The following is a 15621-nucleotide window of genomic DNA, read 5'->3' on the forward strand; positions in this document are numbered from 1 at the left end:
TTTGGTGTGATATCGTGGATACACTAGCCTTACGTGTGATATCGTGGATAAATAGCCTTTGGTGTGTTATCGTGAATACACTAGCCTTTGGTGTGTTATCGTGGATACACTAGCCTTTCGTGTGATATTGTGGATACACTAGCCTTTCGTGTGATATCGTGGATAAGTAGCTTTTCGTGTGATATCGTGGATACACTAGCCTTTGATGTGATATCGTGGATACACTAGCCTTTGGTGTGATATCGTGGATACACTAGCCGTTGGTGTGTTATCGTGGATACACTAGCCTTTAGTGTGATATCGTGGATAGACTAGCCGTTGGTGTGTCATCGTGGATAAGTAGCCTTTGGTGTGATATTGTGGATACACTAGCCTTTGGTGTGATATCGTGGATACACTAGCCTTTGGTGTGATATCGTGGATAAGTAGCCTTTGGTGTGATATCGTGGATACACTAGCCTTTGGTGTGATATCGTGGATACATTAGCCTTACGTGTGATATCGTAGATCAGTAGCTTTTCGCTTGATATCGTTGATACACTAACCTTTGGTGTGATATCGTGGATACACTAGCCTTTGGTGTAATATCGTGGATACACTAGCCTTTCGTGTGATATCGTGGATACACTAGCCTTTGGTGTAATATCGTGGATACACTAGCCTTTAGTGTGATATTGTGGAAACACTAGCCTTTTGTGTGATATCGTGGATAAGTAGCCTTTCGTGTGATATCGTGGATACACTAGCCGTTGGTGTGTTATCGTGGATACACTAGCCTTTGGTGTGATATGGTTGATACACTTGACTTTGGTGTGTTATCGTGGATACACTAGCCTTTCTTGTGATATCGTGGATACACTAGCCTTTCGTGTGTTATCGTGGATACACTAGCCTTTCGTGTGTTATCGAGGATACACTAAACTTTGGTGTAATATCGAGGATACACTAGCCTTTTGTGTGATATCGTGGATAAGTATCCTTTCGAGTGATATCGAGGATACACTAGCCGTTGGTGTGTTATCGTGGATACACTTGCCTTTGGTGTGATATCGTGGATAAGTAGCCTTTGGTGTGATATCGAGGATACACTAGCCTTTGGTGTGATATCGTGGATACACTAGCCTTTCGTGTGTTATCGAGGATACACTAGCCTTTGGTGTGATATCGAGGATACACTAGCCTTTGGTGTGATATCGTAGATCAGTAGCCTTTCGCTTGATATCGTTGATACACTAGCCTTTCGTGTGATATTGTGGATACACTAGCCTTTCGTGTGATATCGTGGATAAGTAGCTTTTCGTGTGATATCGTGGATACACTAGCCTTTGATGTGATATCATGGATACACTAGCCTTTGGTGTGATATCGTGGATACACTAGTCTTTGGTGTGTTATCGTGGATACACTAGCCTTTGGTGTGATATTGTGGATACACGAGCCTTTGGTGTGTTATCGTGGATACACTAGCCTTTGGTGTGATATCCAGGATACACTAACCTTTGACGTGATATCGAGGATACACTAGCCTTTGGTGTGATATCGAGGATACACTAGCCTTTGGTGTGATATCGAGGATACACTAGCCTTTGGTGTGTTATGGTGGATACACTAGCCTTTGGTGTGTTATCGTGGATACACTAGCCTTTGGTGTGATATCCAGGATACACTAACCTTTGACGTGATATCGTGGATACACTAGCCTTTGGTGTGATATCGAGGATACACTAGCCTTTGGTGTGATATCGAGGATACACTAGCCTTACGTGTGATATCGTGGATAAATAGCCTTTGGTGTGTTATCGTGAATACACTAGCCTTTGGTGTGTTATCGTGGATACACTAGCCTTTGGTGTGATATGGTGGATACACTAGACTTTGGTGTGTTATCGTGGATACACTAGCCTTTCTTGTGATATCGGGGATACACTAGCCTTTGGTGTGATATCGTGGATACACTAGACTTTGGTGTGTTATCGTGGATACACTAGCCTTTCTTGTGATATCGGGGATACACTAGCCTTTGGTGTGATATCGTTGATAAGTAGCCTTTGGTGTGATATCGTGGACACACTAGCCTTTAGTGTGATATCGTGGATACACTAGCCTTTGGTGTGATGTCGTGGATACACTAGCCTGTGGTGTGACATGATGGATACACGAGCCTTTGGTGTGATATCGTGGATAAGTAGCCTTTGGTGTGATATCGTGGATACACTAGCCTTTGGTGTGATGTCGTGGATACACTAGCCTGTGTTGTGACATGATGGATACACGAGCCTTTCGTGTGATATCGTGGATAAGTAGTCTTTCGTGTGATATCGTGGATACACTAGCCTTTGATGTGATATCGTGGATACACTAGCCTTTGGTGTGATATCGAGGATAAGTAGCCTTTGGTGTGATATCGAGGATACACTAGCCTTTGGTGTGATATCGTGGATACACTAGCCTTTGGTGTGATATCGAGGATACACTAGCGTTTGGTGTGATATCGTGGATAAGTAGCCTTTGGTGTGATATCGTGGACACACTAGGCTTTGGTGTGATATCGTGGATACACTAGCCTTTGGTGTGATATCGAGGATACACTAACCTTTGGTGATATATCGTGGTTACACTAGCCTTTCGTGTGATATTGTGGATACACTAGCCTTTCGTGTGATATCGTGGATAAGTAGCTTTTCGTGTGATATCGTGGATACACTAGCCTTTGATGTGATATCCTGGATACACTAGCCTTTAGTGTGATATCGTGGATACACTAGTCTTTGGTGTGTTATCGTGGATACACTAGCCTTTGGTGTGATATTGTGGATACACGAGCCTTTGGTGTGTTATCGTGGATACACTAGCCTTTGACGTGATATCGAGGATACACTAGCCTTTGGTGTGATATCGAGGATACACTAGCCTTTGGTGTGATATCGTGGATAAGTAGCCTTTGGTGTGTTATCGTGGATACACTAGCCTTACGTGTGATATCGTGGATAAATAGCCTTTGGTGTGTTATCGTGAATACACTAGCCTTTGGTGTGTTATCGTGGATACACTAGCCTTTGGTGTGATATGGTGGATACACTAGACTTTGGTGTGTTATCGTGGATACACTAGCCTTTCTTGTGATATCGGGGATACACTAGCCTTTGGTGTGATATCGTGGATACACTAGACTTTGGTGTGTTATCGTGGATACACTAGCCTTTCTTGTGATATCGGGGATACACTAGCCTTTGGTGTGATATCGTTGATAAGTAGCCTTTGGTGTGATATCGTGGACACACTAGCCTTTAGTGTGATATCGTGGATACACTAGCCTTTGGTGTGATGTCGTGGATACACTAGCCTGTGGTGTGACATGATGGATACACGAGCCTTTGGTGTGATATCGTGGATAAGTAGCCTTTGGTGTGATGTCGTGGATACACTAGCCTGTGTTGTGACATGATGGATACACGAGCCTTCGTGTGATATCGTGGATAAGTAGTCTTTCGTGTGATATCGTGGATACACTAGCCTTTGATGTGATATCGTGGATACACTAGCCTTTGGTGTGATATCGAGGATAAGTAGCCTTTGGTGTGATATCGAGGATACACTAGCCTTTGGTGTGATATCGTGGATACACTAGCCTTTGGTGTGATATCGAGGATACACTAGCGTTTGGTGTGATATCGTGGATAAGTAGCCTTTGGTGTGATATCGTGGACACACTAGGCTTTGGTGTGATATCGTGGATACACTAGCCTTTGGTGTGATATCGAGGATACACTAACCTTTGGTGATATATCGTGGTTACACTAGCCTTTCGTGTGATATTGTGGATACACTAGCCTTTGGTGTGATATCGTGGATACACTAGCCTTTGGTGTGATATCGTGGATACACTAGCCTTTAGTGTGTTATTGTGGATACACTATCCTTTGGTGTGATATCGTGGATACACTAGCCTTTCGTGTGATATTGTGGATACACTAGCCTTTCGTGTGATATCGTGGATAAGTAGCCTTTCGTGTGATATCAAGGATACACTAGCCTTTGATGTGATATCGTGGATACACTAGCCTTTGGTGTGATATCGTGGATACACTAGCCTTTGGTGTGATATCGTGGATACACTAGCCTTTCGTGTGATATCGTGGATAAGTAGCCTTTCGTGTGATATCAAGGATACACTAGCCTTTGATGTGATATCGTGGATACACTAGCCATTGGTGTGATATCGTGGATACACTAGCCTTTGGTGTGTTATGGTGGATACACTAGACTTTGGTGTGTTATCGTGGATACACTAGCCTTTGGTGTGATATTGTGGATACACGAGCCTTTGGTGTGTTATCGTGGATACACTAGCCTTTGGTGTGATATCGTGGATACACGAGCCTTTGGTGTGTTATCGTGGAAAAGTAGCCTTTCGTGTGATATCGTGGATCAATAGCGTTTGGTGTGATATCGTGGATACACTAGCCTTTGGTGTGATATCGTGGATAGACTAGCCTTTGGTGTGATATCGTGGATACACTAGCCTTTGGTGTCATATCGTGGATACACTAGCCTTTGGTGTGATATTGAGGATACACTAGCCTTTGGTGTGATATCGTGGATACACTAGCCTTTGGTGTGATATCGTGGATACACTAGCCTTTGGTGTGATATCGTGGATACACTAGCCTTTCGTGTGATATCGTGGATACACTACCTTTTCGTGTGATATCGTGAGTACGCTAGCCTTTCGTGTGATATCGTGGATAAGAAGCCTTTGGTGTGATATCGTGGATACACTAGCCTTTGGTGTGATATCGTGGATAAGTAGCCTTTGGTGTGATATCGTGGATAAGTAGCCTTTGGTGTGATATCGTGGATACACTAGCCTTTCGTGTGATATCGTGGATAAGTAGCCTTTGGTGTGATATCGTGGATAAGTAGACTTTGGTGTGATATCGTGGATACACTAGCCTTTGGTGTGATATCGTGGATACACTAGCCTTTGGTGTGTTATCGTGGATACACTAGCCTTTGGTGTGTTATCGTGGATAAGTAGCCTTTGGTGTGATATCGTGGATACACTAGCCTTTGGTGTGTTATCGTGGATACACTAGCCTTTGGTGTGATATCGTGGATAAGTAGCCTTTGGTGTGATATCGTGGATACACTAGCCTTTCGTGTGATATCGTGGATAAGTAGCCTTTGGTGTGATATCGTGGATAAGTAGACTTTGGTGTGATATCGTGGATACACTAGCCGTTGGTGTGTTATCGTGGATACACTAGCCTTTGGTGTGATATCGTGGATACACTAGCCTTTGGTGTGATATCGTGGATACACTAGCCTTTGGTGTGATATCGTGGATACACTAGCCTTTGGTGTGTTATCGTGGATACACTAGCCTTTGGTGTGTTATCGTGGATACACTAGCCTTTGGTGTGATATCGTGGATACAATAGCCTTTGGTATGTTATCGTGGATACACTAGCCTTTGTAGTGATATCGTGGATAAGTAGTCTTTCGTGTGATATCGTGGATAAGTAGCCTTTTGTGTGATATCGTGGATACACTAGCCTTTTGTGTGATATTGTGGATACACTAGCCGTTGGTGTGTTATCGTGGATACACTAGCCTTTGGTGTGTTATCGTGGATACACTAGCCTTTGGTGTGATATCGTGGATACACTAGCCTTTGGTGTGATATCGTGGATAAGTAGCCTTTCGTGTGATATCGTGGATACACTAGCCTTTGGTGTGTTATCGTGGATACACTAGCCTTTGGTGTGATATCGTGGATACACTAGCCTTTGGTGTGATATCGTGGACACACTAGCCTTTAGTGTGATATCGTGGATACACTAGCCTTTGGTGTGATGTCGTGGATACACTAGCCTGTGGTGTGACATGATGGATACACGAGCCTTTGGTGTGATATCGTGGATAAGTAGCCTTTGGTGTGATGTCGTGGATACACTAGCCTGTGTTGTGACATGATGGATACACGAGCCTTTCGTGTGATATCGTGGATAAGTAGTCTTTCGTGTGATATCGTGGATACACTAGCCTTTGATGTGATATCGTGGATACACTAGCCTTTGGTGTGATATCGAGGATAAGTAGCCTTTGGTGTGATATCGAGGATACACTAGCCTTTGGTGTGATATCGTGGATACACTAGCCATTGGTGTGATATCGAGGATACACTAGCGTTTGGTGTGATATCGTGGATAAGTAGCCTTTGGTGTGATATCGTGGACACACTAGGCTTTGGTGTGATATCGTGGATACACTAGCCTTTGGTGTGATATCGAGGATACACTAACCTTTGGTGATATATCGTGGTTACACTAGCCTTTCGTGTGATATTGTGGATACACTAGCCTTTGGTGTGATATCGTGGATACACTAGCCTTTGGTGTGATATCGTGGATACACTAGCCTTTAGTGTGTTATTGTGGATACACTATCCTTTGGTGTGATATCGTGGATACACTAGCCTTTCGTGTGATATTGTGGATACACTAGCCTTTGGTGTGATATCGTGGATAAGCAGCCTTTCGTGTGATATCAAGGATACACTAGCCTTTGATGTGATATCGTGGATACACTAGCCTTTGGTGTGATATCGTGGATACACTAGCCTTTGGTGTGATATCGTGGATACACTAGCCTTTCGTGTGATATCGTGGATAAGTAGCCTTTCGTGTGATATCAAGGATACACTAGCCTTTGATGTGATATCGTGGATACACTAGCCATTGGTGTGATATCGTGGATACACTAGCCTTTGGTGTGTTATGGTGGATACACTAGACTTTGGTGTGTTATCGTGGATACACTAGCCTTTGGTGTGATATTGTGGATACACGAGCCTTTGGTGTGTTATCGTGGATACACTAGCCTTTGGTGTGATATCGTGGATACACTAGCCTTTGGTATGATATTGTGGATACACGAGCCTTTGGTGTGTTATCGTGGAAAAGTAGCCTTTCGTGTGATATCGTGGATCAATAGCGTTTGGTGTGATATCGTGGATACACTAGCCTTTGGTGTGATATCGTGGATAGACTAGCCTTTGGTGTGATATCGTGGATACACTAGCCTTTGGTGTCATATCGTGGATACACTAGCCTTTGGTGTGATATCGTTGATACACTAGCCTTTGGTGTGATATTGAGGATACACTAGCCTTTGGTGTGATATCGTGGATACACTAGCCTTTGGTGTGATATCGTGGATACACTAGCCTTTGGTGTGATATCGTGGATACACTAGCCTTTCGTGTGATATCGTGGATACACTACCTTTTCGTGTGATATCGTGAGTACGCTAGCCTTTCGTGTGATATCGTGGATAAGAAGCCTTTGGTGTGATATCGTGGATACAGTAGCCTTTGGTGTGATATCGTGGATAAGTAGCCTTTGGTGTGATATCGTGGATACACTAGCCTTTCGTGTGATATCGTGGATAAATAGCCTTTGGTGTGATATCGTGGATAAGTAGACTTTGGTGTGATATCGTGGATACACTAGCCGTTGGTGTGTTATCGTGGATACACTAGCCTTTGGTGTGATATCGTGGATACACTAGCCTTTGGTGTGATATCGTGGATACACTAGCCTTTGGTGTGATATCGTGGATACACTAGCCTTTGGTGTGTTATCGTGGATACAATAGCCTTTGGTGTGTTATCGTGGATACACTAGCCTTTGGTGTGATATCGTGGATACACTAGCCTTTGGTATGTTATCGTGGATACACTAGCCTTTGGTGTGATATCGTGGATAAGTAGTCTTTCGTGTGATATCGTGGATAAGTAGCCTTTTGTGTGATATCGTGGATACACTAGCCTTTTGTGTGATATTGTGGATACACTAGCCGTTGGTGTGTTATCGTGGATAAGTAGCCTTTCGTGTGATATCGTGGATACACTAGCCTTTGGTGTGATATCGTGGATAAGTAGCCTTTCGTGTGATATCGTGGATACACTAGCCTTTGGTGTGTTATCGTGGATACACTAGCCTTTGGTGTGATATCGTGGATACACTAGCCTTTGGTATGTTATCGTGGATACACTAGCCTTTGGTGTGATATCGTGGATAAGTAGTCTTTCGTGTGATATCGTGGATAAGTAGCCTTTTGTGTGATATCGTGGATACACTAGCCTTTTGTGTGATATTGTGGATACACTAGCCTTTGGTGTGATATCGTGGATACACTAGCCTTTGGTGTGATATCGTGGATACACTAGCCTTTGGTGTGATATCGTGGATACACTAGCCTTTGGTGTGATATCGTGGATACACTAGCCTTTGGTGTGATATCGTGGATACACTAGCCTTTGGTGTGATATCGTGGATACACTAGCCTTTGGTGTGATATCGTGGATACACTAGCCTTTGGTGTGATATCGTGGATACACTAGCCTTTGGTGTGATATCGTGGATACACTAGCCTTTGGTGTGATATCGTGGATACACTAGCCTTTGGTGTGATTTCGTGGATACACTAGCCTTTGGTGTGTTATCGTGGATACACTAGCCTTTGGTGTGATATCGTGGATACACTAGCCTTTGGTGTGATACCGTGGATACACTAGCCTTTGGTGTGATATCGTGGATACACTAGCCTTTGGTGTGATATCGTGGATACACTAGCCTTTGGTGTGATATCGATGGATACACTAGCCTTTGGTGTGATACCGTGGATACACTAGCCTTTGGTGTGATATCGAGGATACACTAGCCTTTGGTGTGATATCGTGGATAGACTAGCCTTTCGTGTAATATCGACGATACACTAGCCTTTGGTGTGATATCGAGGATACACTAGCCTTTGGTGTGATATCGTGGATACACTAGCCTTTAGTGTGTTATCGAGGATACACTAGCCTTTGGTGTGATTTCCAGGATACACTAGCCTTTGGTGTGATATCGTGGATAGACTAGCAGTTGGTGTGTTATCGTGGATACACTAGCCTTTCGTGTGATATCGTGGATACACTAGCCTTTGGTGTGATATCGTGGATACACTAGCCTTTGGTGTGATATCGTGGATACACTAGCCTTTGGTGTGATATCAAGGATACACTAGCCTTTGGTGTGTTATCGTGGATACACTAGCCTTTGGTGTGATATCGTGGACACACTAGCCTTTGGTGTGTTATCGTGGATACACTAGCCTTTGGTGTGTTATCGTGGATACACTAGCCTTTGGTGTGATATCGTGGATACACTAGCCATTGGTGTGATATCGTGGATACACTAGCCTTTGGTGTGTTATCGTGGATACACTAGCCTTTGGTGTGTTATCGTGGATACACTAGCCTTTGGTGTGATATCGTGGATACACTAGTCTTTGGTGTGATATCGTGGATACACTAGCTTTTGGTGTGTTATCGTGGATACACTAGTCTTTGGTGTGTTATCGTGGATACACTAGCCTTTCGTGTGTTATCGTGGATACACTAGTCTTTGGTGTGATATCGTGGATACACTAGCCTTTGGTGTGTTATCGTGGATACACTAGCCTTTGGTGTGATATCGTGGATACACTAGCCTTTGGTGTGTTATCGTGGATATTGTTGTAAATGTCTTTACCCTTTTCCCCCTTTGCATATGTTTCGCTTGATGTGTTAAAAGAATAGAGAGCCATGTTGAGCAACGTCTTTTCTGGAACTGAGCCATATATATCTCATATTTGTCTGGTGGGGGATTAAAAAAGCAACAAATTGTGGGGCTGACATCAAGGGGCTGAGGGGTGGGGACGAAAGGGAGCAATTTGGCTATATTGACTTCTTCTCTGGAACTAAGTAATGGAGATCGCTTATATCTTTGAAAGGCTGATTCCCTGAACGCCTACATTTTGAAATAACACCATACTGAGTATGTTTGTAAAGTAATTATAGTCTGTTCTGGTGAAGTCACTTAGTCACCTGTATTTTACCTGTGTGTGTTACCTGTAGATTTTATAGAATTTCTCATCAAAATCAAAGGTCAATATTCAATGAATAAATACTGGACAAAAATATCATATTTTAGAATTACCTATATATGCACATGATATTTGTCAATACTTATTTAAACAAATAAGAAATGATCAAATTAATAAATATCAATAATTATCAAATTAATATTAATTAATAATTCATTGGATAAAATATAAATTAATAATTCATTGAAATTAATATTGTAAAATATTCATTAATAATTCTTTAATTATCAATTTCATCAAACCAAAACGTAAATCAAATACTTTGCTTTGTTCTTAATTACAAGTTATACTCAAACGGCTCTCTTTTCTCATTTGAACACCTCTCTGATATCACAAAGACTGAAGATAATGATGTTGATAAGTAAAAATCGCTCATTTTACTGATCGATATCAGTTAAAACGGTGAGATGTGATGTAGCCCTGGCTACAGGATGGCATAACACTTGAAGATGAATACCGGAGCTACATGTATGTATCTATATAAACTTCAAAATTATCATCAGTTTGCACTCCTCACCATCATCCCGTGGACCAACATCAAGGGATGCTTTTCCATTTCACCCAATACAACGACGACACTAGGAGACTGGTTCGCCCCGCAGCTGTATTGCCACTTGTACCACTACACCAATGAAAAGACGTAAGGTTCCGAGCACAAAAGAATAGAGGGAGACGGAACCGTTTGAAACCACTACAACAACGACCAAGGGCGACCAACCACTTAGAAGCCTGGCACAGGAAATTAAAAAAGATGGTACACCATGCATGTACATCCCAACATCTTCACCATTATACGGACATTAAAGGACATACAGGCTACTAATGAGATAACTAGAATTCAACGTCGCGCTGAAGGTACAGAAACATCGACACTCGCCTTGTCCTTAAACAGAGACTGGATAACCAAACTATTGATATCATATCTTACGCCGATGCAGCCTCCGAACTTCCCCATTTAAGTAAAATGTGTGTAGTGATGTAACATATGGACATTGCTTTATCGTGTATGTATCAAAGACGCTGTCAACAATATGCGATTTTCATGCACGTCGCCTCTCAGCAAGTACTATTGCCATTGGTACAATGTGTTTTGCATCTTAATCTTAATGTATTTTATTACACTGTGAAAATGTATTTAATTTGTTCCAACTGCGTACATGTATATTTACATGCCTGTTACAGTTTTCTGTGTCTATTTGTTAATAAGTTAACATCAACCGTATTCAATGAAACAACTGTGTTAACACTTTCAAACAGCTTTTGGCTAACTAAAATGAATACAATGGACATGTGAGTTTGGTCAGGTCCAAACGTGTTATATGTCAAATTACGGAAATGAACCAATTGAAGAACTGAATATCGACTTGCTCAAAAATAAGGGAAATCCTGTTTGTGTTACAATTCCAACAGAAAACAAGAAATATCTTTAAAAAAGATAAACGGCATAGTTTTAATGCTGGTGGTTATAATGTCAAACTTCTGGTGAAATAAATTAACGAGCTAATTAATAAATGCGCAGTTTCAGCACGGATAACAAAATTATATCAGTTTGAATCATTTATTATTAAGATTCTCATAGTGTTGTTTTCAAAATAAGATATAAAGATATATTAACTTGCAGAATTCTAATGTTCTTATAACTTATATATCAATGTGATTAATACTATACTATAAATTTCACTATTCTATTTAAATAAAATGTTGAAATTTATATGCTAGTGTCTTGGTTTTCTTTAGTTGTCAAAGTGATTTCTACAGGTAAAATACAGGTAAAATATCTCAGGTAAATACAGAACATGTATGAAACAGACTATAATTACCCTTCCTTTGATGTCTCTGTCTATTGTTCTAAATATGTAGGCGTTCGGGGAACACACCCTTTGAAACCGTTTAGATTCTGTCAAAATAATCGTATGTATCATTGCTGGGCGTCAAAAGATAAACACAATCCTGGAGTAAAACAAAAACAAAAAGCAATGTTTCTTGAAACGCAATCCTGTTGTAAAAATAATCCCCGAGATTTTTCCATACCCTTAGGGAGTCTGGACCTCGTTTCTGGTTTATATATCCTTGAAGCAGTTGAGAACCCCAACACATTACCATATATATCAACAAGTAAAGGTATTAACGTATTGAACATATCATATCCAACCAGCGATACAGGCTCACCGGGCCTCTTGTAACCTATACTGCGATTTACTTCACAAATTTGGTACTATTGCAAAGCTCATAACTTAGACAATTCGGTAAAAATAGACAACATTGAATATTTTCTCGGGAACAATAGTCCAGAGTAAATTTACAGGGTCCAAGCTTTTACCTTTTACATACTCAAATGCATTATACCTGGTTTCAAAGGTGGTGCTACCCATTTGTCGTTGGTCGCCATCTGTACAATAGAAAATGAAGTTTGTAAATATACATATTTATTTTCATTTCATTTCATTTCAAAATATTTTATCATCAATTAATACACGTATACAATTACATAAAGATATATAAATAAATGGATTCGACAACAGGCTAAGCCTATACTGGTCCTTTCCAACATTTATTTATTTTCATGACAGTAAATGAATAATACTTGTTCTTAAAGGACCCTAAATGACAAAAATATCGTGCCAATTTGACGTCACAACTATAGCCATGGTGACGGAGATAACAGGTGTCAACTGTTAATCCAAGCATTGATATGCATGAACTCCCTAGCTATGACATTTGTTAGAAGATATATAACCTATACAAGATATATAACCTATACAAGATATATAACCTATACAAGATATATAACCTATACAAGAATGCTCAAAGTTACGCATTTTCTGATAAATATGTTGATGTAGCATTTGATGTAGTAACTAAAAAAAAAAAAAGGATAAAAAAGGGCGACTCAGCAATAAATCATCAAGTTGTTGTTCTGTGAAATAGTAATAAATGTGATTGGGGATTTGCAATACTCGATTCTCCACCAGAACAAACAGGTCATCAGTCTTGCTGGAATGAGATTGAAATCAATTTTGCACACAAAAACTGGAGAATGATGCAGTTACATCAAAATACAACGTTGAAAAGTATGCGTATTTTCAATGAGATTTATAATTTTTGTTCTTGGAGGGACCAATAATATGTTCGCTGTCAGTTCCGGTCACTGGAAGCTACTGATAATTCAATTTGAATCAAATACAATTAGCACTTGTGTATTGGTCGCATCGCCTGTAGTGTTATTCTTCAATTCTATGTGATACGTACCCTACAATGGAAGAGTTTTGTTAAAAGATAAACAATGTGCTTAATCAATATACAAATATTTCGAACTCAAATGCATCCTGTAACAAACCAACACAGTGTATTAAGCCGCCACCGTACATTTATAATCTGTATACCACGACATGACACATATGCAAATATGTGCGGAACACCTCGTCAATGGAAAAAAAAAAAAAAAGAGCGGGGGGGGGGGGGGGGGGGGGGGGGGGGGGGGGGAATCACTCCTCCAGAGAACATGCATTTCACAAAGAGTGGCTGAAATGGTTCCAACATTTCGAACGGTTCAAAATTACATTGGAGTTGAACGCGAAAAAGGAGCAAGTTCAAGTAAGTACGCTTCATCAGGAGCACGACTCAAAACCAGGTATTCAACCAGATCTAAAAAGTTCAAGGCGATATTGTTTACCTTAAGGCACCTGAAAACATAAGCCATGGACCAAAACGAGATATCCTACACAAAGAAAGTCATACTCGCGAAAGAGATGGCCTTATCACAATTGTACTTTGTGTGTAAATAAGCAGAGGGGAAAAAATACCATGCTCGTCCATGACAAAATGGTTGGTTGCGATCTCTGCAAGTTTAAAAAAACCATTTATTACTTAGTACTTGTGCATTACATTTCTGATACATTTGATTCGTCAAACTTGCGATGACATCATCACACGCAGTTGACACACATCTTTCATTTTTCGCATGACATGGCGTCACTATGACCTGACCCGGAATATTTACAAAAGAAATTAAAATAAGTAATAATTATCCGAGTTAACTGAGTGTTTGGTGTTCTTTTTGACAAGCTAATCGGAAATTTACATTTTGTATGAAATCAACATCGTGAGGTGTAAAGCGTCTGCTGCAGCCTTATCACAACTGTCATCCGCCGTCCACATGTTGTTTACACACGTTTGGATTGGGTTCACATACGATTGGAAAACAGGATAAGAGGGGGGGGGGCAAGCCTCGTGTAGGGAATTGAATTTAACAATCTCCCTCTTCGGGTTGAGATCCCCCTATCTCGCCCCAAAAGGGGTGACAGATAGACCGAAACCCTCAAAACCTCATCTCGTGATGGCCTTACTTTGAAACAGACAAGACAAACATAACAAGGACAGTCATCACCGCGTTGTTAGTCTCCCCAAACTGATGCCTGGTGAGAGGGTGTGGGTAAAATGTCAAGGAGGTAGGCATCTTGGAGCAGTCGCATACTGGGGAAATACAACATGTGAGTGCATTCAAGCTTGACGCTTCATGTAAACAGGAAATTGACATAAACGTTGATTTATAATCTGATCTAGACAGCAAGAACGACAACAAACAATCTCCATGATTCTAGGTCTACTAGTACCGGTTATGTGTCGCGAACAGCGCCTACTGTCACAGTATTTAACATTACATGTAATTTGGTTGAGTCTAGTCAAGTATTGTAGTCAGATAGAGCATTCATTTATTTATATTTACATTCCTAATGTGGTTTGCTGATATGAACATACCAAGTGAAAATAACAAACATATGACCATGAATACACTATGAAAACCGTATGAAAACATTGTCTCTCGAGCAAATCACCTGATTAATCGGGTCATATTAATACGCCATCGACAGTAAGACAGGAAGAGTAGCTTCCCTTGGATCGATAACGTTGGTACGGGATAAGTGTTAAAAATATTGAATGATTGTATTTAATATTATTTTTACTTCAATACTTCTTTCTTTTTGTTTTATACAAAATTAAACAAAAAAGACCGGAAAATGCGGAACGACATTAAAACAATGGCGTGGTGCATAGGCGGGATCTCCCGGCTGTTCTAATAATTTGGCGTTTCGTCGTATACATGACAAATTTTTCTTTTTAATAAAATTTCTCTTTTTCTCGATATAATTTTTTTAAATCAAGGTTATGTAAATATATGAAATGAATAGTTTTTTTTAATTTTCATTGCGGCTATGATTACCAGTAGCTAGCTACATATCCTATAGCTAGCTATATAAAATATTAGTCTAAACCCATTTTTCACACTTCTTAAAACTGGATACTTGTGTAAATCGGCCAGATGAAAGACCAGCACAAACAGCCCGAGCTCTAAGAACTGACTGACCCCTCTAATATTTTTGATGAATGGATTAGTATCTGGGACATCAATTTTACTCAGATACCCGGCCACGCAAAATCTGATAACATCACAAGGTCAACAACACAGTAGCTATGATACCTTGTGTTAATAATCAGATTGTGGTAACTCGTACCCACAATCGCCTAGCCAGAGATATTGTAAATACAGATGTACCATTTTAGCTGCAATAAATTTATAAGCTTTGTGTTTAAGTTGTCTCACTACTTGCTAGCTGATTGTTAACCCATCATACTCTTACTGCAGTT

This window comes from Pecten maximus, chromosome 7 (genome assembly GCF_902652985.1).
Source record: "Pecten maximus chromosome 7, xPecMax1.1, whole genome shotgun sequence".
NCBI lineage: Eukaryota > Metazoa > Mollusca > Bivalvia > Pectinida > Pectinidae > Pecten > Pecten maximus.